Source organism: Odontesthes bonariensis, chromosome 2 (assembly GCF_027942865.1).
Source record: "Odontesthes bonariensis isolate fOdoBon6 chromosome 2, fOdoBon6.hap1, whole genome shotgun sequence".
NCBI lineage: Eukaryota > Metazoa > Chordata > Actinopteri > Atheriniformes > Atherinopsidae > Odontesthes > Odontesthes bonariensis.
The window spans coordinates 39,125,215-39,151,809 of record NC_134507.1 but is presented as its reverse complement, the minus strand read 5'-3'; the positions used below and the strand labels follow the sequence as shown (position 1 = coordinate 39,151,809).

General features: G+C 38.7%; 3 non-coding genes across 3 annotated transcripts; all 3 read left to right on the top strand.

The window, feature by feature from the left end:
- The first annotated feature begins 1,457 nt into the window (after nt 1-1,457).
- On the top strand, nt 1,458-1,531 carry trnat-ugu (transfer RNA threonine (anticodon UGU)). The gene has a single exon. It is a non-coding gene; the product is annotated as a tRNA-Thr (tRNA).
- A 619-nt stretch (nt 1,532-2,150) lies between these two features.
- On the top strand, nt 2,151-2,224 carry trnat-ugu (transfer RNA threonine (anticodon UGU)). The gene has a single exon. It is a non-coding gene; the product is annotated as a tRNA-Thr (tRNA).
- A 2,724-nt stretch (nt 2,225-4,948) lies between these two features.
- On the top strand, nt 4,949-5,020 carry trnap-ugg (transfer RNA proline (anticodon UGG)). Its single transcript has one exon. It is a non-coding gene; the product is annotated as a tRNA-Pro (tRNA).
- The last annotated feature ends 21,575 nt before the right edge of the window (nt 5,021-26,595 follow it).

The following is a 26,595-nucleotide window of genomic DNA, read 5'->3' as shown; positions in this document are numbered from 1 at the left end:
CAGCCTCCCGGTAGCTTGGATTACAGGCACGCGCCCCCCCGCTCCCGGCGACAGCTGCTCTCATTCAAGCAGGTTTTGGGCTTTTTTATGGTGACGTCATCAGCGAGCTGATTTGCTGTCGAAGAACCAAATAAAGCATCTTTTAAATGTTAAAGGCTGATCAGTGATGAAACATTTTGACAAAATATGACTGACTGATCAAGTTTGACGTTTGATATCGATGAAACATTTTTCTTTGGTAATCCGTAAAACCTCAATTTCTGATCAGCTTCAGAGAAGTTTCTCATTTCTGCTTCTTTAACACTGACAGATCAGCTCACCAAACATTAAAAAGGAATGCCTCTAAATGTCCTCTATCAGGTGTCTCCTTTTTCTACAGTTTTATTTCAGATGTAGACACATTAGCCTGTTCTCAGTCATGTAGGAAAGCAGTTCTCTTCTTATGGGAATCATCTTTATCACATTGAAACACGCTGTTTAAATACACAGATAGGAGCATTTTCAGTGCCAAATAGTCAAAGTTTGCTTTGTTAAAGGAGACATATTTTACCTCTTTAAACAAGTTAGAATTGGTCTATGGACTATACAAAACATGTTCATGAAGTTCTTTGCACAAAATCACTCTCACATAAAGAGATTTCACCAGCTCTATTCTTGCCAGTTTCAGTCTCTCCCAAATTGAGCCGTTTAAAGGGCTCTGTCACTTTTATGCAAATAAGCTGTGAATTAAGGGTTCATTTGTTTTCAGTGCAGAGCTTCTGCAGTCTCCAGCCTGACTCACCTGTGGTGCGTTTCTGGAGACCCAGGTGTCCAGCAGCAGCTCCAGTCTCTGCCGGTGATACCTCCCGGTGGTTTTCACAGCCACCAACAGGTCAGCCTGTGTGAGCCGCTCACCGCTCTCCTCTCCCGGGCCAGCCGCCTGAAATAAGTTGAGCCGGCAGCTCCTTCTGGTGTCCGCCAGTGAGCAGAGCATCCCGGCCACCAGCCGACAGGTGACCGCGGCGACAGCAGCGCGAGGTCCCGCTGAGCTGAAGGCGAGCCTCGGTCCCCCGGCAGGCTTCCACATGTTCACTGCGTGGATGGGTTCACCACTTCGCTCATGGACAGAAAAGAAGTGTTTTCTCAACAGCGGGACCTCGCGCTGCTGTCGCCTTAAGATGTTATTATTTATGTCAACATGGTGCCATAACTGTTTACAGCAGAGCTTCAGGAGTGCTGGACTTCCAAAACAGTCTGTACTTGGAGGCACTTCATCTCATGGCTTTAAATATTCTTGAGGTACAGAAGATTAAACTGAGACTTAATCCAATGTTTTCACATATAGAGATAATTTGAATAACATCATGCTCTGTTTTATGCAGAGATCACATGAATTTCGGAAATAAATCACAAAAACCACTTCCCGAGGTGGATCCAGTTCCTGCTCTTTATTCCTTCATCAGTTTTATGAACCATGTGGTGCTGTGGCTTAGTTGGTCAAAGTGCCTGTCTTGTAAACAGGAGATCGTGGGTTCAAATCCCAGCATTGCCTGTGGTCCTTCAGAGCTAACTATGACTTAGCACATAAAACAGCTTATTATCAGGGTTCTACTAAATGCATCTCACTGGTCCACTTAATAAAAGTGCATATAAATAGCCCACAGCTTTTAAAGTGTCATTTATGCCTATTTTATGCTTTCGGAGTGTAATTTTACTCCGTTCACATAACAAGTCAATTGGTTAGGGTACAGTACGGTGGAGGTTCTCCTCCTGTCACACTACATAACATCAAAATGAACGTACAAACCGTGAAATAGTCAGAGTTAGCGTAAAAGCTGAGAGCAGGACGTCATTTCCTCAAAATATGAAGTGTAAAATAATACACAAAAGCATTAAAAAACCTTGTAAAAACAGGGTCAATGACTTGGCGTGTAATGAGTACACCGCTTCATGAGATCTGGCTGTAACTGGTGAAAGTGCCTTCCTCATGAACACCAGGGTCTGAGTTGAAAACCCAACAATATCTGCAAAATATGATGAAGTGTTGAACCAATTGGAGGCACTTCTACTCATGGCTTTAACTATTCTTGAGGTACAGAAACACAAAAACCACTTCCTGAGGTGGATCCAGTTCATGCTCTTTATTCTTTCATCAGTTTTTGGAACCATGTGGTGCTGTGGCTTAGTTGGTCAAAGTGCCTGTCTTGTAAACAGGAGATCCTGGGTTCAAATCCCAGCAGTGCCTTAAGGTGTTACTATTTACATCAACATGGTGCCATAACTGTTTACAGCAGTGCTTCAGGAGTGCTGGGGCCTCATGTACAAAGGGTGCGTACGCACCTTTTCACGTCAACGATCAGATGTATCAAGAACGAAAAGACCGTGGAAATGTGCGGTGCCTCACGGCAGCTTCAGGGCTGGCGTACGCACGTTTCTGCAGCTGATGATTCTTTGGCGACACCTAAGGTGATGTTGGGAAACTGTTATAATAAATAAATGTGAAAATAATTTGTCCTCAGACAGTGATGTGCACATTTGAGATAGATGAACAATTAATACTGATCAACAATTAACACACCCATGTGTCTCCATTTACACGAGTGGATATGAAAGCAGCGCAAAGTGGTGCAATGCATACCATTAAAAACAATGGCTGCTTTAAAAGTATTAGAAGACTTTGCAAATGGTGCAATTCAAAGAGAGCGTGTGTTCACTACAACAGAGAGGATTAGCTGGCATATGATGGCGACACATTAGCTGTTTTGAGGGAAATCCTCCTCGAACTTTGCGCAGAGCTGCGGCCGGCGTTGGAGCGCAACACAACGAGGAGCCATGCGCTGCCTGTGCTCACAGGTGATGTGCACACTGGGGTTCCAACCGGAGCACTCCAGAGGTGATGTGCACACTGGGGTTCCTATAGCAACCGGGGCATTCCAGAGGGAGCTGGCCAACCGATTGGGACTGTGCCAGTCTACTCTGAGCCGAGCCATGCCAGCCGTGTGGGACAGAATTATCCGCATCTCAGCCACGTATATCAAGTTCCCAACAGGCCAACATTAAAGCTCAATTTGAAGCGAGAGCCGGTTTTGTAATCGGAGCTATCGACTGCGCACACATTGCTATAAAAGCGCCATCACATGATGAATTTGTATGTTAACAGGAAACATTTTCATTCGATCGATGTACAGATCATATGTGATGCGTAAATGCAATTAACCAAAAGTGTGGCGAGGTGGCCTGGTTCAACGCACGATTCATACATTCTGAGTAACAGCATCGTTGGGAACAGACTTACAGGGCGGCACTGTGCGTGATGGCTGGCTTCTTGGTGAGTAACTTCATTCCTGTTTTGTCCTAATATTATTCCTTGTGACGCGCATTGAGTATGTGCGCCCCCAGTTTCTATCCCGTCTTCACAGCATCAGTCGGTGGTTAAAGTTAGTTTGTTGCTGTTTTTTGCTGGTTAAACTCCAGTTTAAGATCTTTCTAACAAGCCCCTGATCGTCTCTGTGGGCAAATGTTAATAACCCTGTGCGTAAAGTGTGAAAGGTCTTAATCAGCCTCACCTTTTCCCCGGCGCACTTCTGCACGTTACTGTATGAACACGTTGTTGTGAGTTACACAAAAACATCGGTATTTAGCTTGGGGGTAATCAGTCCCCCACATGAGCTCCCACCACCCCATGAGAGAGCAGTGTCACCCATAGTTGCCCCGACTCTCTGTTCAAACAGTCGGTCACCCCCCTACCCGACTGTTTTGGCCACACTGCGGCGGTGGGCAGCCAGTCTGCTTCACATCCACCTTAATTTTGGACCACTTCTTCTTCACCTCTGCTTGTGAGGCTTCTCAGACCCCCCAGCATTAACAGCCTCAGGCTCTCCCACCCACTCCTCTTAGTTTGATGCTTATGCCGGAGGACACCGTGTCAAAGAACAAATTTTTTTGGGCCTCCACTTCAGAAAGTAGCACCGACATCTCGCTTTCCGTGAAATTCTTCTTTTTTCCCGTCTTATTCAGTCTTTTTTCTTTATTTTCTGACCGTACACAGAGGGGAATCGCAGGTGCAGGGCTCATTTAAATATGATTTGCGTATTTAAGTAGGGGCGTGGACAGGGAGGAGTCGGCTGCTCCGACATGTGCGCTCAATTCCACGTTGATTGGGATGTACAAACGATATGTGCTTGGATACATGCGTGCGCACAGATTCGTACATCCGACGTTGGAGGTCATTTGGGTTTGAGCGTACGCCAAGTTTCAGTAGGAAATCCACGCAAGTCTTTGTACATGAGGCCCCTGGACTTCCAAAACAGTCTGTACTTGGGGGCACTTCATCTAATGGCTTTAGTTATTCTTGAAGTACAGAAGATTGAACTGGGACTTAATCGAATGTTTTCACATTTGCAGATTATTTGAATAATATCATGCCCTGTTTTATGCAGAGATCACATGAATTTCGGAAATAAATCACAAAAACCACTTCCTGAGGTGGATGCAGTTCCTGCTCTTTATTCCTTCATCAGTTTTATGAACCATGTGGTGCTGTGGCTTAGTTGGAAAAAGTGCCTGTCCAGTAAATAGAAGATCCTGGGTTCAAATCCCTGCAGTGCCTCAAGTCCATCATAGTGTGCTATGACTTAGTATAAGAAACTGGTTGTTAGCAGGGTTCTACTCAATGCTTTGCATTGTTGCTCTTCATCAAATGATGGACCTTTCAATAAGCATCATGGTTATTGTGAGTCTGTTCTTTGGTCAGACTTGATGAAAACGTTTTTAGAAATCACAGTTAGTTTTGAGAGAGTCTCTGGACCTTGTTTATGAAATAAAAAAGATGGAAGCAACACTGACAATGAGTGAGCTGAACTGAAAGTTGTAGGATGTTTCTATTCGATGATCGAACGTACCTTCCGAGGGTATCGTTTTGCTATCTGTGGCCCGCGGCGCTCGTGTGACGCCTAAAGTTGCAAACCCTGGCTCGTTGGTCTAGGGGTATGATTCTCGCTTTGGGTGCGAGAGGTCCCGGGTTCAAATCCCAGACGAGTCCTTCCCTGGTATATTGGCCTTGTATCCCCGCTTTGCTTTGAAATCTATGCATGACCTAAGGCCCCGTTTACACGATAGGAAAATGCAGATTTTTTCCTGCGGTTTTGCCTCTCATTTACACCAAAACCCCGTTTTTATCACAGAAAACGATTATTTCTAAAACCTCCGGCCAAAGTGGAGATTTCTGATAACGCCGGTTATGTGTTGCCGTCTTCAACTGGGAGAAACGGCGTTTTAGGTTCTTAAACGTCACATTATGCGCCAGAAAATGCTTAACGTCATGCGAGCGCCTTATGTTTACAGTTTGTTTGGCTACTGATCAGGATTATCATGGATGATGTTAAAGTTCTACTAATTTTTACATTTGTGCAAACGATTCTGGCCTTATTATATTTGCCACTCCTAACCTGCTCGCACATTTCAAAATAGAGGAGCACCACTCTTCCGTGGCCGCTCCTGCGCCCAGTATGCACTGACTGTCTATATTTTCCTCTTATTGCCTCCAGTTTTGTTGTGATATTTGCTCGCGTTATCTCCTCCTTCACATGAGGAAAGTCCTTGATTCTGAGGATTTTGATTGGCTTGCATGGCTTTATTCCTTTCCCTCCACTGCCGCCAATAGGTTTGGCATAGTTATTATGGCGCTTGACGGCGTATTTATGCGGGTTGATGTAAATGACAAGTTTTTTGAAAACGATGTTGTGTGCACGATGTTATTTTGGAAAACGGAGGGGGGGGGAATATTCGTTTCTCTAAATACCCGGCTATGTGTAAATGTGGCCTAAGACTACGTGTCAACTCGTGGACAACTATGTTAGTCCATTGTTGCCAGTTAACTGCAGCCTCGCACCTTTCAGCAGCAGCTGTTACCGCTGAGCAATCAGTTCCCTCTGCACTGAGGATCATATGAAAGCAGCTCCTGCAGGTTCAGGTTAGTGTCACAGGGCTCTGAACTTTGTGTTAGTGCAGTTTGGCAGGAGCAGGTCCCAGGCAAGCTTTAATTATATTGCACCAGAATGAGGTGAGTAACTTCTAGTCTATCCCAGTGCTTCTAAGTGGTGGCACTGAACCTCTGCTGCCTTAAATGTCTGAGGCAAGCAGAACCTCATTTGGTCGCAGCATTACACTATGAATATGCAGTTAAGCTCAACAGGACTGGGCATGTTAAGGGGAGGTGGTGGTTGGACCCCACTGGACTCTAAATGTACTCAGAACTTCATATGAGATGTCCCTGTTTTTGCAGGGTTTTGTGGATTTCTTGTGTGCTGATTGGAAGCATCGCCTGCATTCCTGCACAAAGCGGTAAGCTGATCCCAATCAAAGCTCAGCAACTAAAAGCAGTTTAAATTGACTCGGGGTGTAAATGGAAGGCTGATCTTAATTCTCTGTTTCCTCACCCATGTATTCAGTTTATGGACAAGATCTATCTAAGCCAACGTATCAGAAACAAACTGGAACCAGTGGTTCTGGAGCACAGCAGCATGGCGCTCAGGGAGGTCAGTCTGGAGCTCCTGGCGGCAATTACCAGTTTGAAGATGGGAGCTGGAGCCTTTCATCTGACACCAGCGGCGAGGACGAGCCAGTCTTCACTCCTGTGGCCGACGAGGATCAGGTCTACGCTTACAAATCTCGGTCCCGCTACAACAAGAAGCGTGTGCTGTTCAGCCAGTTCCGCTACACCCCAACAGAATCTGAGCCAGACCACGGCAAAACATCTCAGCACAGGGTTCAAGTTCAGAGCGGCTTCTGAGGATCTTTCTGGTGAGGCTCATTTTACTCTGCATGTGTGCTCTCTGTAGCTGCTGGTAGGTGACTGACTTTCTTTGTCTTGCAGATCTGCATATTCTAGAGGCATCGCTGCTGCTACCGCTTGAATAAATGGCTTTAACTTGAATACCTTGTTGCACCATCAAATGGCTCCTAGCTGTCTCTGGGTCATCCAGTTGTGGGTTGGAGGGGATAGTTGAGGGTCTGACAGGTTGACATGACTTAATCCTATAAATAAGGTGTTGGCATTAACTTAAGGACAGTATCTGCTCAAAGGTGAGCTTGTGACGGTCTTGACGGCTTCAGCTTGGAATGCATTCCCAACTAAAAATGGCTGAAAAGCCAACTGCAGCTCTTTGACAGCAGTGGGTAAAGGTGTGGCCTTGAGCTCTATCAGAAGATTCCACTGCTGCATATTGTGCTGAGGGGGAAACCTTTCCACTCTGTAGCAGTCCTCACCCTACAGCTCTGGGTAAGGGCAGACCCATCAGATGCTGGGGCCATGTGAAACCTGGACAGTATTTTCTGCAAGTCCATGACCGAGGATGGCTTCATAACATCTTCTGTGGTTGCAAAGGTCTTGTACTCTGAATACTTGTAATGAAGCTTGTGCTACACAAATCAAAAGATGTGGCAGCTACTTTTAGTGAAGTGGCTTGGGAACAAATGTATAGGCTCAATGTTGTCACTTACTCACTACCTGGAAGTAAGTTGGCTCAGGTGGTGGGAGCAAACATCTAGTGGAGGACCCTGTTCATGACATCTTAAACACAAAGCTGAGTATTTTTATTAAATGTATACATTACCATTGAGGTTGGGTCATGGAAACTGAAAGGAGCCTCTCAGCCTCAATTGCAGAGGTGTGGCCAGAAGGTCATCATTGCCTATCAGGACAGTAGCATCGGACCTGCTTGTAGGGAAAAATTCAAGAAAAGGCCTTTTGTGTTGGGTTGTTCAGGAGGTTGACCTGAAGCAGGTACCAGGTGGCCAAAAGGGCTGCATCATCAGTAGCTCCTCAAGATAAAATTCAGGGATGGGAAGAATTTCTCATCTGTTCCCATTTCTTTGGTTGCATCTATAAAATAACAGTTCAACATGCATGAAATAGCATTTTTGCAGAAATTCCCTGAGATGCATCTGGACCTTCTGCTGTTCAATGAAGCCTCATCAGAAGGCAAGGCAATTTTATTTATAGAGCACAATTCATACACAGGGCAATTCAAAGTGCTTTACAGCTACATAAAATCACAAGAAGGAAATAAAACCATTAAAAAGGAATAAAAAGAAATTCAAAACCCATTAAAATAATCATTAATTAAAAAGTGAAGAGTGCAGATAAAATACTTTCAGGTGTCATATGCACAGCTAAATAGAACTGTTTTCAGCCTGGATTTAAACATTGTCAGAGTTGAGGCCTGTCTCACATCTTCTGGAAGACTGTTCCAGATTTTAGGGGCATAAAACTGAAACGCAGCCTCACCTTGTTTAGTCCTGACTCTGGGCACCAGCAGGAGACCCCTCCCTGAGGTTCTCAGAGCCCGAGTTGGTTCATATGGCTCTAACATGTCAGAGATGTACTTTGGCGCTTGACCATGAAGAGACTTGTACACAAGCAGAGCTGTTTTAAAGTCTATTCTCTGAGCGACAGGAAGCCAGTGCAGAGACCTGAGCACTGGACTAATATGGTCGTATTTCCTAGTTCTAGTCAGGACTCGAGCAGCAGCGTTCTGGATGTACTGCAGCTGTCTTACAGCCCGTTTAGAGAGCCCAGTGAGCAGGCCGTTACAGCAGTCTAACCTGCTGGAGACAAACGCATGGATCAGTCTCTCTAAGTCTGGTTTAGATACTATTCCTTTGATTCTGGCAATGTTTTTTAGATGGTAAAAAGCTGCTGATGTTACAGATTTAATGTGGCTGTTAAAGTTCAGGTCTGAGTCCAGTATTACCCCGAGATTTCTAACTTGATAGTTAGGTTTTAGAGAGAGAGTCTCAAGGTGACTGATAACACTTTCTCTTTGTTTCTGTGGGCCACAGACAATGATTTCAGTTTTGTCTGAGTTTAGCTGGAGGAAGTTGTTTTGCATCCACACACTGATCTGTTCGATGCAGCGACACAGTGTATCTACAGGCCCGTGTTCTCCTGCCGTCAGTGACACGTAGATCTGAGTGTCATCTGCATAATTGTGGTAGGACACATTATAGCTGCGTATTAGCTGGCCTAGTGGAAGCATGTACAGATTGAACAATACGGGTCCCAGGATTGACCCCTGGGGAACCCCACAGGTCATAGCCATTTGGTCTGAGACACAGTTACCAATTTCAACAAAATATTTCCTGTCCTCCAGATAGGACTTGAACCAGTTTAAAGCACGACCAGAGATTCCCACCCAGTCTTCTAACCTCTGTAATAAGATCGCATGGTCAACTGTGTCAAAGGCAGCACTCAGGTCCAGCAGAACTAAGACTGTGACTTTACTTGCATCTGTGTTCAGGCGGATGTCATTTGTCACCTTGATCAGAGCTGTCTCAGTGCTGTGGTGGGGCCTAAAGCCTGATTGGAAAGTATCAAAAGCATTGTTAGACAGGAGAAAGTCACTAAGCTGTTGGTATACAACTTTTTCTAGGACTTTGCCTAAGAATGGCAGGTTTGATATGGGCCGGTAGTTGTTCAGTACTGTGGCATCAAGATTGCTCTTCTTTAGAAGAGGCTTAATGACAGCAGTTTTTAAGACCTTTGGAAATGTTCCAGTCTGGAGTGAGATGTTGACTAGATGAGCGAGTTGTGGTAACAAACTGCTCAGCACAGACTTTAGGAATCTAATGGGCAACTCATCAAGGCAGCACGTTGATGAACTCAGACTGCAGATGGTCTCTTCGACTGTTTTGTCAGTAACAGGTGTGAAATGTGTCAGCTCTAGGTGTCCAGCTGGCTGCAGAGTAGTTATTTGTGTTGTGAAAATTATTGCATTTTTAATGCCTTGAACTTTGTCATTAAAGAATGATGCAAACTCATTACACTTGGATGTAGAAATGAGTTCTAAAGGCAGTGAAACTGGAGGGTTTGTTAATCTGTTTACTGTAGCAAACAGGACACGAGAGTTGTTACTGCAGTTTTTGATGATTTCAGAAAAATAACTCTCCCTTGTTCTACGCAAAGTCTGGTTGAACACACATAGCTTTTCTTTGTAAGTCTCATAATGAACCTGGAGCTTTGACTTGCGCCATTTCCGTTCGGCTCTCCGGCACTCCCTTTTCTGTGCCCTGACCGACTCTTCTTTCCTCCATGGCGCCCTTTGCCTACTTTTAACCATTCTAACCTTGACAGGAGCAATGGTATCCAAAACATTTAAGAGACTTGATGTGTAAGAGTTCAACAGATCATCAACATCAGAACACAGGGTGTTCTCAAACCTAATCATTTCCATAAACTGTGTCCCTGTTCTGTCATTTATGAGTCTTCCCCGAACGACTGCAGACCCAGCTGGTGTTTTGGGTAAAGTAGATAGGTCGAAGAAAACACAGAAATGATCAGATAAAGCAACATCGACGACATTCACGTTTGAAATAACAACACCCCTTGAAATGAGCACATCTAGAGTGTGCCCTCTGTTGTGGGTGGGCTCAGTCACATGCTGAGTTAGACCAAACATTTCAAGGACAGCAGTGAGCTCTTTAGGTTCCTTGTTATGCGCTACGTCCACATGCACATTCAAGTCCCCTGTTATGACTAAACAGTCAAAAGCAGTGCACACAATTGAAAGTAGTTCAGTAAAATCATCAATAAAACAATTCTGTGGTGGTTTATAAATGGTGATATAAAGTATGGAAGATTGTTTTATCTCCATTTTGAATGACACATACTCAAATGATGAAAAAAACCCAAATGACAACTTGTGGGTGGGTATATTGTCCCTGAACATGGCACAAACACCCCCACCCCTCTGGTTTTCTCGTGTTTCAGACACAAAATTGAAGTGAGGTGGACTAGACTCAATCAGGACTGCATTTGCTGTGTTTTTGTCGAGCCACGTCTCAGTTAAAAACATAAAATCAAGATTGTGAGAGGAAATAAAACTATTAATTAAGAATGATTTGTTACTTAAAGATCTGACATTGAGTACTGCGTGTTTGAGATTAGTTATAGTTGAACTGGATGCTGTGTTCTTGCAAGGGATATGGATAAGATTTCTCTGATTGGACAGTCTGATTGTCCCTCTCTTCACTCCATCCTTGGACCTCTGGTTGAGATGGTGTTTACCAACACAGAGGCCCTTAGCGTCCTAGACAACAGCATTGACGCTGTTGGAAATGACAGCTGTGAGCACCGATGGTGGGGGCCAAGCTGGGGGGGCTTTGATCGATGGAGTAGGCTGGGGAGGGAGAGGGGCTCTATGCTTCTTTGAGGATAGAATTCTTGATCTTGCCATGTTTGGCGTGAGAGGAACCATTTTAATCCCCGATTTCACCAAGCTTTCAAGGTGATCAGGAAATCTCCTGGGTGACGGTGGAGAAGAGAACGATGGTGAAACATCTCTGGAGGGTGTAGATGCAGCAGGTGGGTCCCAGGCCTGTGGTGAGGGCCGTGGTGAAGGCGATGGTGGAGCTGCTGAATCCTGTGTTCGGGATGCTGAAGGTGCTGCTGTGGCTGCTGTGGCTGAATCCTTTGTTGGGTCCTTGGGTGGCGAGGCAGGAGCTCTTCTCTGGCTCATCTTCTCTCTCGGCGGCAGCACAGGACCCGGTCCTGGTCCTGGTCCTGGCCCTGGCCCCTTCTGATGCCTCAGAGCGTGGAGAAGATTATCCGTCAGTCGTCGCACTCCACCTCTGTTCAGGTGTGGGCCTTTTCTTTGAAAGAGATCATCTCTTTGCCAGAAAAGATTAAAGTTCTCGATGAAATTAGGTTCTCTGGACTCACAGACTTTGGACAGCCATGTGTTCAACTGAAGCAGCCGGCTGAATTTGTTGATCCTCCTGTCGATGTTTGGGAGAGGTCCACTTATGAATGTTGGTATTGTCACTTTATCAAGACTCTCAAACAGTTTCTCAAAGTCTTTTTTTAAGATTTCAGACTGATTCTCTCTGATGTCCACTGCACCCACGTGCACAATCAGCTGTTTCACCCCTTGGTGTTTTGCCAGTACCTCTGGTAGTAATCTTGTGATGTCAGAGACAGTGGCACTTGGATAGCTGCATGTAACCATTCTGTTTATGTTTATATTAGATATGGCTCCGTCTCCAAGCACAAGAGTATCTTTGACCTTGACACTCGGCACAGTTTCTCTGTCCATCTGCTTCTTTGTACCGTCTCTCTGTCTGTTACACTCAGTCACATTTGGCTCTGACAGTGGTAAAAATCTGTTTGTTAACTTTATTCCGGGTGATGTTACATATTCTCTGTTGATACCAACAGTTTGACGATTCTTCGGCTTAGCACCAAGTCCATCATACGTGCCTTTACAGAGTCTTGGAAAAGACACAGTATCATTTAGTTTTAAGTTGGAGGTAGCAGTTTTTTCACCCTTTCCTTTGGAAGTAAATGTGGACTTCTTACCACTAGATTCCATTGGGAGCGTTTCATGAAGTCCCATTTCAGTTTCTAAGGCAAAAATCCTTACTTGTAGGGCCAAATTTCTTGTTGATATATCCGACAGCTTTCACAGGGCATGTTGAAAGGATTGTAGTCGCTGGCTCGTCAGATAAGATGTAAAAAGAATAAAAATGATTTTAAAAAGTCTTGGTTCAGTTAAAAGAAAAAGAATAAAATTATATCCAAGACTTGTGGAAAGAAGTAAAATGATTTAAAAGCAAATAAAGCGATAAGTAGCAGGAGGAAGCAGAGACACGTCTGCACTCTTCAGATGCAGGAAGTTAGATACACTGTCACAATGATGTCATGAGAGTCAGGTTATACTTCATGATATGTTCATGAGACAACAAAATGTGTCAATTTTACTTGAGATCAAAGAATATCTTCAATACGCTGTCATAATTGTGTGATGACAGTCAGGTTATACTTCATGATATGTTCATGACACAACAAAATGTGACCACTTTACTTGAGATCAAAGAATATCTTCAATACACTGTCATAATGGTGTCATGACAATCAGGTTATTCTTCATGATATGTTCATGAGAAATGAAAATGTGACCACTTTACTTGAGATCAAAGAATATCTTCAATACGCTGTCATAATGGTGTCATGACAGTCTGGTTATACTTCATGATATGTTCATGAGACAACAAAATGTGACCACTTTACTTGAGCTCAAAGAATATCTTCAATACGCTGTCATAATGGTGTCATAACAGTCAGGTTATACTTCATGATATGTTCATGAGACAACAAAATGTGTCAATTTTACTTGAGATCAAAGAATATCTTCAATACGCTGTCATAGTGGTGTCATAACAGTCAGGTCATACTTCATGATATGTTCATGAGACAACAAAATGTGTCAATTTTACTTGAGATCAAAGAACATCTTCAATACGCAATAATGAAGTCATGACAGTGAGGTTATACTTCATGATATGTTCATGTGACAACAAAATGTGACCACTTTACTTGAGATCAAAGAATATCTTCAATACGCTGTCATAATGGTGTCATGACAGTCAGGTTATACTTCATGATATGTTCATGAGACAACAAAATGTGACCACTTTACTTGAGATCAAAGAATATCTTCAATACGCTGTCATAATGATGTCATGACAGTCAGGTTATACTTCATGATATGTTCATGAGACAACAAAATGTGACCACTTTACTTGAGATCAAAGAATATCTTCAATACGCTGTCATAATGGTGTCATGACAGTCAGGTTATACTTCATGATATGTTCATGAGACAACAAAATGTGACCACTTTACTTGAGATCAAAGAATATCTTCAATACGCTGTCATAATGGTGTCATAACAGTCAGGTTATACTTCATGATATGTTCATGAGAAATGAAAATGTGACCACTTCACTTGAGATCAAAGAATATCTTCAATACACTGTCATAATGGTGTCATAACAGTCAGGTCATACTTCATGATATGTTCATGAGACAACAAAATGTGTCAATTTTACTTGAGATCAAAGAATATCTTCAATACGCTGTCATAATGGTGTCATAACAGTCAGGTTATACTTCATGATATGTTCATGAGACAACAAAATGTGACCACTTTACTTGAGATCAAAGAATATCTTCAATACACTGTCATAATGGTGTCATGACAGTCTGGTTATACTTCATGATATGTTCATGAGACAACAAAATGTGACCACTTTACTTGAGATCAAAGAATATCTTCAATACGCTGTCATAATGGTGTCATAACAGTCAGGTTATACTTCATGATATGTTCATGAGACAACAAAATGTGACAACTTTACTTGAGATCAAAGAATATCTTCAATACGCTGTCATAATGGTGTCATAAAGGTCAGGTTATACTTCATGATATGTTCAAGAGACAACAAAATGTGTCAATTTTACTTGAGATCAAAGAATATCTTCAATTCGCTGTCATAATGGTGTCATGACAGTCAGGTTATACTTCATGATATGTTCATGTGACAACAAAATTTGACCACTTTACTTGAGATCAAAGAATATCTTCAATACGCTGTCATAATGGTGTCATAACAGTCAGGCTATACTTCATGATATGTTCATGTGACAACAAAATTTGACCACTTTACTTGAGATCAAAGAATATCTTCAATACGCTGTCATAATGGTGTCATGACAGTCAGGTTATACTTCATGATATGTTCATGTGACAACAAAATTTGACCACTTTACTTGAGATCAAAGAATATCTTCAATACGCTGTCATAATGGTGTCATAACAGTCAGGCTATACTTCATGATATGTTCATGAGACAACAAAATGTGACAACTTTACTTGAGATCAAAGAATATCTTCAATACGCTGTCATAATGGTGTCTTGACAGTCAGGTTATACTTCATGATATGTTCATGAGACAACAAAATGTGACAACTTTACTTGAGATCAAAGAATATCTTCAATACGCTGTCATAATGGTGTCATAAAGGTCAGGTTATACTTCATGATATGTTCAAGAGACAACAAAATGTGTCAATTTTACTTGAGATCAAAGAATATCTTCAATTCGCTGTCATAATGGTGTCATGACGGTCAGGTTATACTTCATGATGTTCATGTGACAACAAAATTTGACCACTTTACTTGAGATCAAAGAATATCTTCAATACGCTGTCATAATGGTGTCATAACAGTCAGGTTATACTTCATGATATGTTCATGAGACAACAAAATGTATCAATTTTACTTGTGATCAAAGAATATCTTCAATACGCTGTCATAATGGTGTCATAACAGTCAGGTTATACTTCATGATATGTTCATGAGATAACAAAATGTGACCACTTTACTTGAGATCAAAGAATATCTTCAATACACTGTCATGATGGTGTCATAACAGTCAGGTCATACTTCATGATATGTTCATGTGACAACAAAAATTGACCACTTTACTTGAGATCAATGAGTATCTTCAATACACTGTCATAATGGTGTCATAACAGTCAGGTTATACTTCATGATATGTTCATGAGAAATCAAAATGTGAACACTTTACTTGAGATCAAAGAATATCTTCAATACGCTGTCATAATGGTGTCATAACAGTCAGGTTATACTTCATGATATGTTCATGAGAAATCAAAATGTGACCACTTTACTTGAGATCAAAGAATATCTTCAATACGCTGTCATAATGATGTCATAACAGTCAGGTTATACTTCATGATATGTTCATGAGATAACAAAATGTGACCACTTTACTTGAGATCAAAGAATATCTTCAATACACTGTCATGATGATGTCATAACAGTCAGGTTATACTTCATGATATGTTCATGAGACAACAAAATGTGACCACTTTACTTGAGATCAAAGAATATCTTCAATACGCTGTCATAATGGTGTCATGACAGTCAGGTTATACTTCATGATATGTTCATGAGACAACAAAATGTGACCACTTTACTTGAGATCAAAGAATATCTTCAATACGCTGTCATAATGGTGTCATGACAGTCAGGTTATACTTCATGATATGTTCATGAGACAACAAAATGTGACCACTTTACTTGAGATCAAAGAATATCTTCAATACGCTGTCATAATGGTGTCATAACAGTCAGGTTATACTTCATGATATGTTCATGAGAAATGAAAATGTGACCACTTCACTTGAGATCAAAGAATATCTTCAATACACTGTCATAATGGTGTCATAACAGTCAGGTCATACTTCATGATATGTTCATGAGACAACAAAATGTGTCAATTTTACTTGAGATCAAAGAATATCTTCAATACGCTGTCATAATGGTGTCATAACAGTCAGGTTATACTTCATGATATGTTCATGAGACAACAAAATGTGACCACTTTACTTGAGATCAAAGAATATCTTCAATACACTGTCATAATGGTGTCATGACAGTCTGGTTATACTTCATGATATGTTCATGAGACAACAAAATGTGACCACTTTACTTGAGATCAAAGAATATCTTCAATACGCTGTCATAATGGTGTCATAACAGTCAGGTTATACTTCATGATATGTTCATGAGACAACAAAATGTGACAACTTTACTTGAGATCAAAGAATATCTTCAATACGCTGTCATAATGGTGTCATAAAGGTCAGGTTATACTTCATGATATGTTCAAGAGACAACAAAATGTGTCAATTTTACTTGAGATCAAAGAATATCTTCAATTCGCTGTCATAATGGTGTCATGACAGTCAGGTTATACTTCATGATATGTTCATGTGACAACAAAATTTGACCACTTTACTTGAGATCAAAGAATATCTTCAATACGCTGTCATAATGGTGTCATAACAGTCAGGCTATACTTCATGATATGTTCATGTGACAACAAAATTTGACCACTTTACTTGAGATCAAAGAATATCTTCAATACGCTGTCATAATGGTGTCATGACAGTCAGGTTATACTTCATGATATGTTCATGTGACAACAAAATTTGACCACTTTACTTGAGATCAAAGAATATCTTCAATACGCTGTCATAATGGTGTCATAACAGTCAGGCTATACTTCATGATATGTTCATGAGACAACAAAATGTGACAACTTTACTTGAGATCAAAGAATATCTTCAATACGCTGTCATAATGGTGTCTTGACAGTCAGGTTATACTTCATGATATGTTCATGAGACAACAAAATGTGACAACTTTACTTGAGATCAAAGAATATCTTCAATACGCTGTCATAATGGTGTCATAAAGGTCAGGTTATACTTCATGATATGTTCAAGAGACAACAAAATGTGTCAATTTTACTTGAGATCAAAGAATATCTTCAATTCGCTGTCATAATGGTGTCATGACGGTCAGGTTATACTTCATGATGTTCATGTGACAACAAAATTTGACCACTTTACTTGAGATCAAAGAATATCTTCAATACGCTGTCATAATGGTGTCATAACAGTCAGGTTATACTTCATGATATGTTCATGAGACAACAAAATGTATCAATTTTACTTGTGATCAAAGAATATCTTCAATACGCTGTCATAATGGTGTCATAACAGTCAGGTTATACTTCATGATATGTTCATGAGATAACAAAATGTGACCACTTTACTTGAGATCAAAGAATATCTTCAATACACTGTCATGATGGTGTCATAACAGTCAGGTCATACTTCATGATATGTTCATGTGACAACAAAAATTGACCACTTTACTTGAGATCAATGAGTATCTTCAATACACTGTCATAATGGTGTCATAACAGTCAGGTTATACTTCATGATATGTTCATGAGAAATCAAAATGTGAACACTTTACTTGAGATCAAAGAATATCTTCAATACGCTGTCATAATGGTGTCATAACAGTCAGGTTATACTTCATGATATGTTCATGAGAAATCAAAATGTGACCACTTTACTTGAGATCAAAGAATATCTTCAATACGCTGTCATAATGATGTCATAACAGTCAGGTTATACTTCATGATATGTTCATGAGATAACAAAATGTGACCACTTTACTTGAGATCAAAGAATATCTTCAATACACTGTCATGATGATGTCATAACAGTCAGGTTATACTTCATGATATGTTCATGAGACAACAAAATGTGACCACTTTACTTGAGATCAAAGAATATCTTCAATACGCTGTCATAATGGTGTCATGACAGTCAGGTTATACTTCATGATATGTTCATGAGACAACAAAATGTGACCACTTTACTTGAGATCAAAGAATATCTTCAATACGCTGTCATAATGGTGTCATGACAGTCAGGTTATACTTCATGATATGTTCATGAGACAACAAAATGTGACCACTTTACTTGAGATCAAAGAATATCTTCAATACGCTGTCATAATGGTGTCATAACAGTCAGGTTATACTTCATGATATGTTCATGAGAAATGAAAATGTGACCACTTCACTTGAGATCAAAGAATATCTTCAATACACTGTCATAATGGTGTCATAACAGTCAGGTCATACTTCATGATATGTTCATGAGACAACAAAATGTGTCAATTTTACTTGAGATCAAAGAATATCTTCAATACGCTGTCATAATGGTGTCATAACAGTCAGGTTATACTTCATGATATGTTCATGAGACAACAAAATGTGACCACTTTACTTGAGATCAAAGAATATCTTCAATACACTGTCATAATGGTGTCATGACAGTCTGGTTATACTTCATGATATGTTCATGAGACAACAAAATGTGACCACTTTACTTGAGATCAAAGAATATCTTCAATACGCTGTCATAATGGTGTCATAACAGTCAGGTTATACTTCATGATATGTTCATGAGACAACAAAATGTGACAACTTTACTTGAGATCAAAGAATATCTTCAATACGCTGTCATAATGGTGTCATAAAGGTCAGGTTATACTTCATGATATGTTCAAGAGACAACAAAATGTGTCAATTTTACTTGAGATCAAAGAATATCTTCAATTCGCTGTCATAATGGTGTCATGACAGTCAGGTTATACTTCATGATATGTTCATGTGACAACAAAATTTGACCACTTTACTTGAGATCAAAGAATATCTTCAATACGCTGTCATAATGGTGTCATGACAGTCAGGTTATACTTCATGATATGTTCATGTGACAACAAAATTTGACCACTTTACTTGAGATCAAAGAATATCTTCAATACGCTGTCATAATGGTGTCATAACAGTCAGGCTATACTTCATGATATGTTCATGAGACAACAAAATGTGACAACTTTACTTGAGATCAAAGAATATCTTCAATACGCTGTCATAATGGTGTCTTGACAGTCAGGTTATACTTCATGATATTTTCATGAGACAACAAAATGTGACAACTTTACTTGAGATCAAAGAATATCTTCAATACGCTGTCATAATGGTGTCATAAAGGTCAGGTTATACTTCATGATATGTTCAAGAGACAACAAAATGTGTCAATTTTACTTGAGATCAAAGAATATCTTCAATTCGCTGTCATAATGGTGTCATGACGGTCAGGTTATACTTCATGATGTTCATGTGACAACAAAATTTGACCACTTTACTTGAGATCAAAGAATATCTTCAATACGCTGTCATAATGGTGTCATAACAGTCAGGTTATACTTCATGATATGTTCATGAGACAACAAAATGTATCAATTTTACTTGTGATCAAAGAATATCTTCAATACGCTGTCATAATGGTGTCATAACAGTCAGGTTATACTTCATGATATGTTCATGAGATAACAAAATGTGACCACTTTACTTGAGATCAAAGAATATCTTCAATACACTGTCATGATGGTGTCATAACAGTCAGGTCATACTTCATGATATGTTCATGTGACAACAAAAATTGACCACTTTACTTGAGATCAATGAGTATCTTCAATACACTGTCATAATGGTGTCATAACAGTCAGGTTATACTTCATGATATGTTCATGAGAAATCAAAATGTGAACACTTTACTTGAGATCAAAGAATATCTTCAATACGCTGTCATAATGGTGTCATAACAGTCAGGTTATACTTCATGATATGTTCATGAGAAATCAAAATGTGACCACTTTACTTGAGATCAAAGAATATCTTCAATACGCTGTCATAATGATGTCATAACAGTCAGGTTATACTTCATGATATGTTCATGAGATAACAAAATGTGACCACTTTACTTGAGATCAAAGAATATCTTCAATACACTGTCATGATGATGTCATAACAGTCAGGTTATACTTCATGATATGTTCATGAGACAACAAAATGTGACCACTTTACTTGAGATCAAAGAATATCTTCAATACGCTGTCATAATGGTGTCATGACAGTCAGGTTATACTTCATGATATGTTCATGAGACAACAAAATGTGACCACTTTACTTGAGATCAAAGAATATCTTCAATACGCTGTCATAATGATGTCATGACAGTCAGGTTATACTTCATGATATGTTCATGAGACAACAAAATGTGACCACTTTACTTGAGATCAAAGAATATCTTCAATACGCTGTCATAATGGTGTCATAACAGTCAGGTTATACTTCATGATATGTTCATGAGAAATGAAAATGTGACCACTTCACTTGAGATCAAAGAATATCTTCAATACACTGTCATAATGGTGTCATAACAGTCAGGTTATACTTCATGATATGTTCATGAGACAACAAAATGTGACCACTTTACTTGAGATCAAAGAATATCTTCAATACGCTGTCATAATGGTGTCATAACAGTCAGGTTATACTTCATGATATGTTCATGAGAAATGAAAATGTGACCACTTCACTTGAGATCAAAGAATATCTTCAATACACTGTCATAATGGTGTCATAACAGTCAGGTCATACTTCATGATATGTTCATGAGAAATGAAAATGTGACCACTTTACTTGAGATCAAAGAATATCTTCAATTCGCTGTCATAATGGTGTCATAACAGTCAGGTTATACTTCATGATATGTTCATGAGACAACAAAATGTGACGACTTTACTTGAGATCAAAGAATATCTTCAATACGCTGTCATAATGGTGTCTTGACAGTCAGGTTATACTTCATGATATGTTCATGAGACAACAAAATGTGACAACTTTACTTGAGATCAAAGAATATCTTCAATACGCTGTCATAATGGTGTCATAAAGGTCAGGTTATACTTCATGATATGTTCAAGAGACAACAAAATGTGTCAATTTTACTTGAGATCAAAGAATATCTTCAATTCGCTGTCATAATGGTATCATGACAGTCAGGTTATACTTCATGATATGTTCATGTGACAACAAAATTTGACCACTTTACTTGAGATCAAAGAATATCTTCAATACGCTGTCATAATGGTGTCATAAGAGTCAGGCTATACTTCATGATATGTTCATGAGACAACAAAATGTATCAATTTTACTTGTGATCAAAGAATATCTTCAATACGCTGTCATAATGGTGTCATAACAGTCAGGTTATACTTCATGATATGTTCATGAGAAATCAAAATGTGAACACTTTACTTGAGATCAAAGAATATCTTCAATACGCTGTCATAATGGTGTCATAACAGTCAGGTTATACTTCATGATATGTTCATGAGAAATCAAAATGTGACCACTCTACTTGATATCAAAGAATATCTTCAATACACTGTCATGATGGTGTCATAACAGTCAGGTCATACTTCATGATATGTTCATGTGACAACAAAAATTGACCACTTTACTTGAGATCAAAGAATATTTTCAATACACTGTCATAATGGTGTCATAACAGTCAGGTTATACTTCATGATATGTTCATGAGACGACAAAATGTGACCACTTTACTTGAGATCAAAGAATATCTTCAATACACTGTCATGATGGTGTCATAACAGTCAGGTCATACTTCATGATATGTTCATGTGACAACAAAAATTGACCACTTTACTTGAGATCAATGAGTATCTTCAATACGCTGTCATAATGGTGTCATAACAGTCAGGTTATACTTCATGATATGTTCATGAGACAACAAAATGTGAACACTTTACTTGAGATCAAAGAATATCTTCAATACGCTGTAATAATGGTATCATAACAGTCAGGTTATACTTCATGATATGTTCATGAGACAACAAAATGTGACAACTTTACTTGAGATCAAAGAATATCTTCAATACGCTGTCATAATGGTGTCTTGACAGTCAGGTTATACTTCATGATATGTTCATGAGACTACAAAATGTGACCACTTTACTTGAGATCAAAGGATATCTTCAATACGCTGTCATAATGGTGTCTTGACAGTCAGGTTATACTTCATGATATGTTCATGAGACAACAAAATGTGACAACTTTACTTGAGATCAAAGAATATCTTCAATACGCTGTCATAATGGTGTCATAAAGGTCAGGTTATACTTCATGATATGTTCAAGAGACAACAAAATGTGTCAATTTTACTTGAGATCAAAGAATATCTTCAATTCGCTGTCATAATGGTGTCATGACAGTCAGGTTATACTTCATGATATGTTCATGTGACAACAAAATTTGACCACTTTACTTAAGATCAAAGAATATCTTCAATACGCTGTCATAATGGTGTCATAACAGTCAGGTTATACTTCATGATATGTTCATGAGACAACAAAATGTATCAATTTTACTTGTGATCAAAGAATATCTTCAATTCGCTGTCATAATGGTGTCATGACAGTCAGGTTATACTTCATGTTATGTTCATGTGACAACAAAATTTGACCACTTTACTTGAGATCAAAGAATATCTTCAATACGCTGTCATAATGGTGTCATAACAGTCAGGTTATACTTCATGATATGTTCATGAGACAACAAAATGTATCAATTTTACTTGTGATCAAAGAATATCTTCAATACGCTGTCATAATGGTGTCATAACAGTCAGGTTATACTTCATGATATGTTCATGAGATAACAAAATGTGACCACTTTACTTGAGATCAAAGAATATCTTCAATACGCTGTCATAATGGTGTCTTGACAGTCAGGTTATACTTCATGATATGTTCATGAGACAACAAAATGTGACAACTTTACTTGAGATCAAAGAATATCTTCAATACGCTGTCATAATGGTGTCATAAAGGTCAGGTTATACTTCATGATATGTTCAAGAGACAACAAAATGTGTCAATTTTACTTGAGATCAAAGAATATCTTCAATTCGCTGTCATAATGGTGTCATGACAGTCAGGTTATACTTCATGATATGTTCATGTGACAACAAAATTTGACCACTTTACTTGAGATCAAAGAATATCTTCAATACGCTGTCATAATGGTGTCATAAGAGTCAGGCTATACTTCATGATATGTTCATGAGACAACAAAATGTATCAATTTTACTTGTGATCAAAGAATATCTTCAATACGCTGTCATAATGGTGTCATAACAGTCAGGTTATACTTCATGATATGTTCATGAGAAATCAAAATGTGAACACTTTACTTGAGATCAAAGAATATCTTCAATACGCTGTCATAATGGTGTCATAACAGTCAGGTTATACTTCATGATATGTTCATGAGAAATCAAAATGTGACCACTCTACTTGATATCAAAGAATATCTTCAATACACTGTCATGATGGTGTCATAACAGTCAGGTCATACTTCATGATATGTTCATGTGACAACAAAAATTGACCACTTTACTTGAGATCAAAGAATATTTTCAATACACTGTCATAATGGTGTCATAACAGTCAGGTTATACTTCATGATATGTTCATGAGACGACAAAATGTGACCACTTTACTTGAGATCAAAGAATATCTTCAATACACTGTCATGATGGTGTCATAACAGTCAGGTCATACTTCATGATATGTTCATGTGACAACAAAAATTGACCACTTTACTTGAGATCAATGAGTATCTTCAATACGCTGTCATAATGGTGTCATAACAGTCAGGTTATACTTCATGATATGTTCATGAGAAATCAAAATGTGAACACTTTACTTGAGATCAAAGAATATCTTCAATACGCTGTCATAATGGTGTCATAACAGTCAGGTTATACTTCATGATATGTTCATGAGACAACAAAATGTGTCAATTTTACTTGAGATCAAAGAATATCTTCAATTCGCTGTCATAATGGTGTCATAACAGTCAGGTTATACTTCATGATATGTTCATGAGACTACAAAATGTGACCACTTTACTTGAGATCAAAGAATATCTTCAATACACTGTCATAATGGTGTCATGACAGTCAGGTTATACTTCATGATATGTTCATGAGACAACAAAATGTATCAATTTTACTTGTGATCAAAGAATATCTTCAATACGCTGTCATAATGGTGTCATAACAGTCAGGTTATACTTCATGATATGTTCATGAGATAACAAAATGTGACCACTTTACTTGAGATCAAAGAATATCTTCAATACACTGTCATGATGGTGTCATAACAGTCAGGTCATACTTCATGATATGTTCATGTGACAACAAAAATTGACCACTTTACTTGAGATCAAAGAATATCTTCAATACGCTGTCATAATGGTGTCATAACAGTCAGGTTATACTTCATGATATGTTCATGAGAAATCAAAATGTGAACACTTTACTTGAGATCAAAGAATATCTTCAATACGCTGTCATAATGGTGTCATAACAGTCAGGTTATACTTCATGATATGTTCATGAGAAATCAAAATGTGACCACTTTACTTGAGATCAAAGAATATCTTCAATACGCTGTCATAATGATGTCATAACAGTCAGGTTATACTTCATGATATGTTCATGAGATAACAAAATGTGACCACTTTACTTGAGATCAAAGAATATCTTCAATACGCTGTCATGATGATGTCATAACAGTCAGGTTATACTTCATGATATGTTCATGAGACAACAAAATGTGACCACTTTACTTGAGATCAAAGAATATCTTCAATACGCTGTCATAATGGTGTCTTAACAGTAAGGTTATACTTCATGATATGTTCATGAGACAACAAAATGTGACCACTTTACTTGAGATCAAAGAATATCTTCAATACGCTGTCATAATGGTGTCATGACAGTCAGGTTATACTTCATGATATGTTCATGAGACAACAAAATGTGACCACTTTACTTGAGATCAAAGAATATCTTCAATACGCTGTCATAATGGTGTCATAACAGTAAGGTTATACTTCATGATATGTTCATGAGACAACAAAATGTGTCAATTTTACTTGAGTATAAAGAATATCTTCAATACGCTGTCATAATGGTGTCATAACAGTCATGTTATACTTCATTATATGTTCATGAGAAATCAAAATGTGACCACTTTACTTGAGATCAAAGAATATCTTCAATACGCTGTCATAATGGTGTCATAAAGGTCAGGTTATACTTCATGATATGTTCAAGAGACAACAAAATGTGTCAATTTTACTTGAGATCAAAGAATATCTTCAATTCGCTGTCATAATGGTGTCATGACAGTCAGGTTATACTTCATGATATGTTCATGAGAAATCAAAATGTGACCACTTTACTTGAGATCAAAGAATATCTTCAATACGCTGTCATAATGGTGTCATAACAGTCAGGCTATACTTCATGATATGTTCATGAGACAACAAAATGTATCAATTTTACTTGTGATCAAAGAATATCTTCAATACGCTGTCATAATGGTGTCATAACAGTCAGGTTATACTTCATGATATGTTCATGAGATATCAAAATGTGAACACTTTACTTGAGATCAAAGAATATCTTCAATACGCTGTCATAATGGTGTCATAACAGTCAGGTTATACTTCATGATATGTTCATGAGAAATCAAAATGTGACCACTCTACTTGATATCAAAGAATATCTTCAATACACTGTCATGATGGTGTCATAACAGTCAGGTTATACTTCATGATATGTTCATGTGACAACAAAAATTGACCACTTTACTTGAGATCAAAGAATATCTTCAATACGCTGTCATAATGGTGTCATAACAGTCAGGTTATACTTCATGATATGTTCATGAGACAACAAAATGTGACCACTTTACTTGAGATCAAAGAATATCTTCAATACACTGTCATGATGGTGTCATAACAGTCAGGTCATACTTCATGATATGTTCATGTGACAACAAAAATTGACCACTTTACTTGAGATCAATGAGTATCTTCAATACACTGTCATAATGGTGTCATAACAGTCAGGTTATACTTCATGATATGTTCATGAGAAATCAAAATGTGAACACTTTACTTGAGATCAAAGAATATCTTCAATACGCTGTCATAATGGTGTCATAACAGTCAGGTTATACTTCATGATATGTTCATGAGAAATCAAAATGTGACCACTTTACTTGAGATCAAAGAATATCTTCAATTCGCTGTCATAATGGTGTCATAACAGTCAGGTTATACTTCATGATATGTTCATGAGACAACAAAATGTGACGACTTTACTTGAGATCAAAGAATATCTTCAATACGCTGTCATAATGGTGTCATAACAGTCAGGTTATACTTCATGATATGTTCATGAGACTACAAAATGTGACCACTTTACTTGAGATCAAAGAATATCTTCAATACGCTGTCATAATGGTGTCTTGACAGTCAGGTTATACTTCATGATATGTTCATGAGACAACAAAATGTGACAACTTTACTTGAGATCAAAGAATATCTTCAATACGCTGTCATAATGGTGTCTTGACAGTCAGGTTATACTTCAT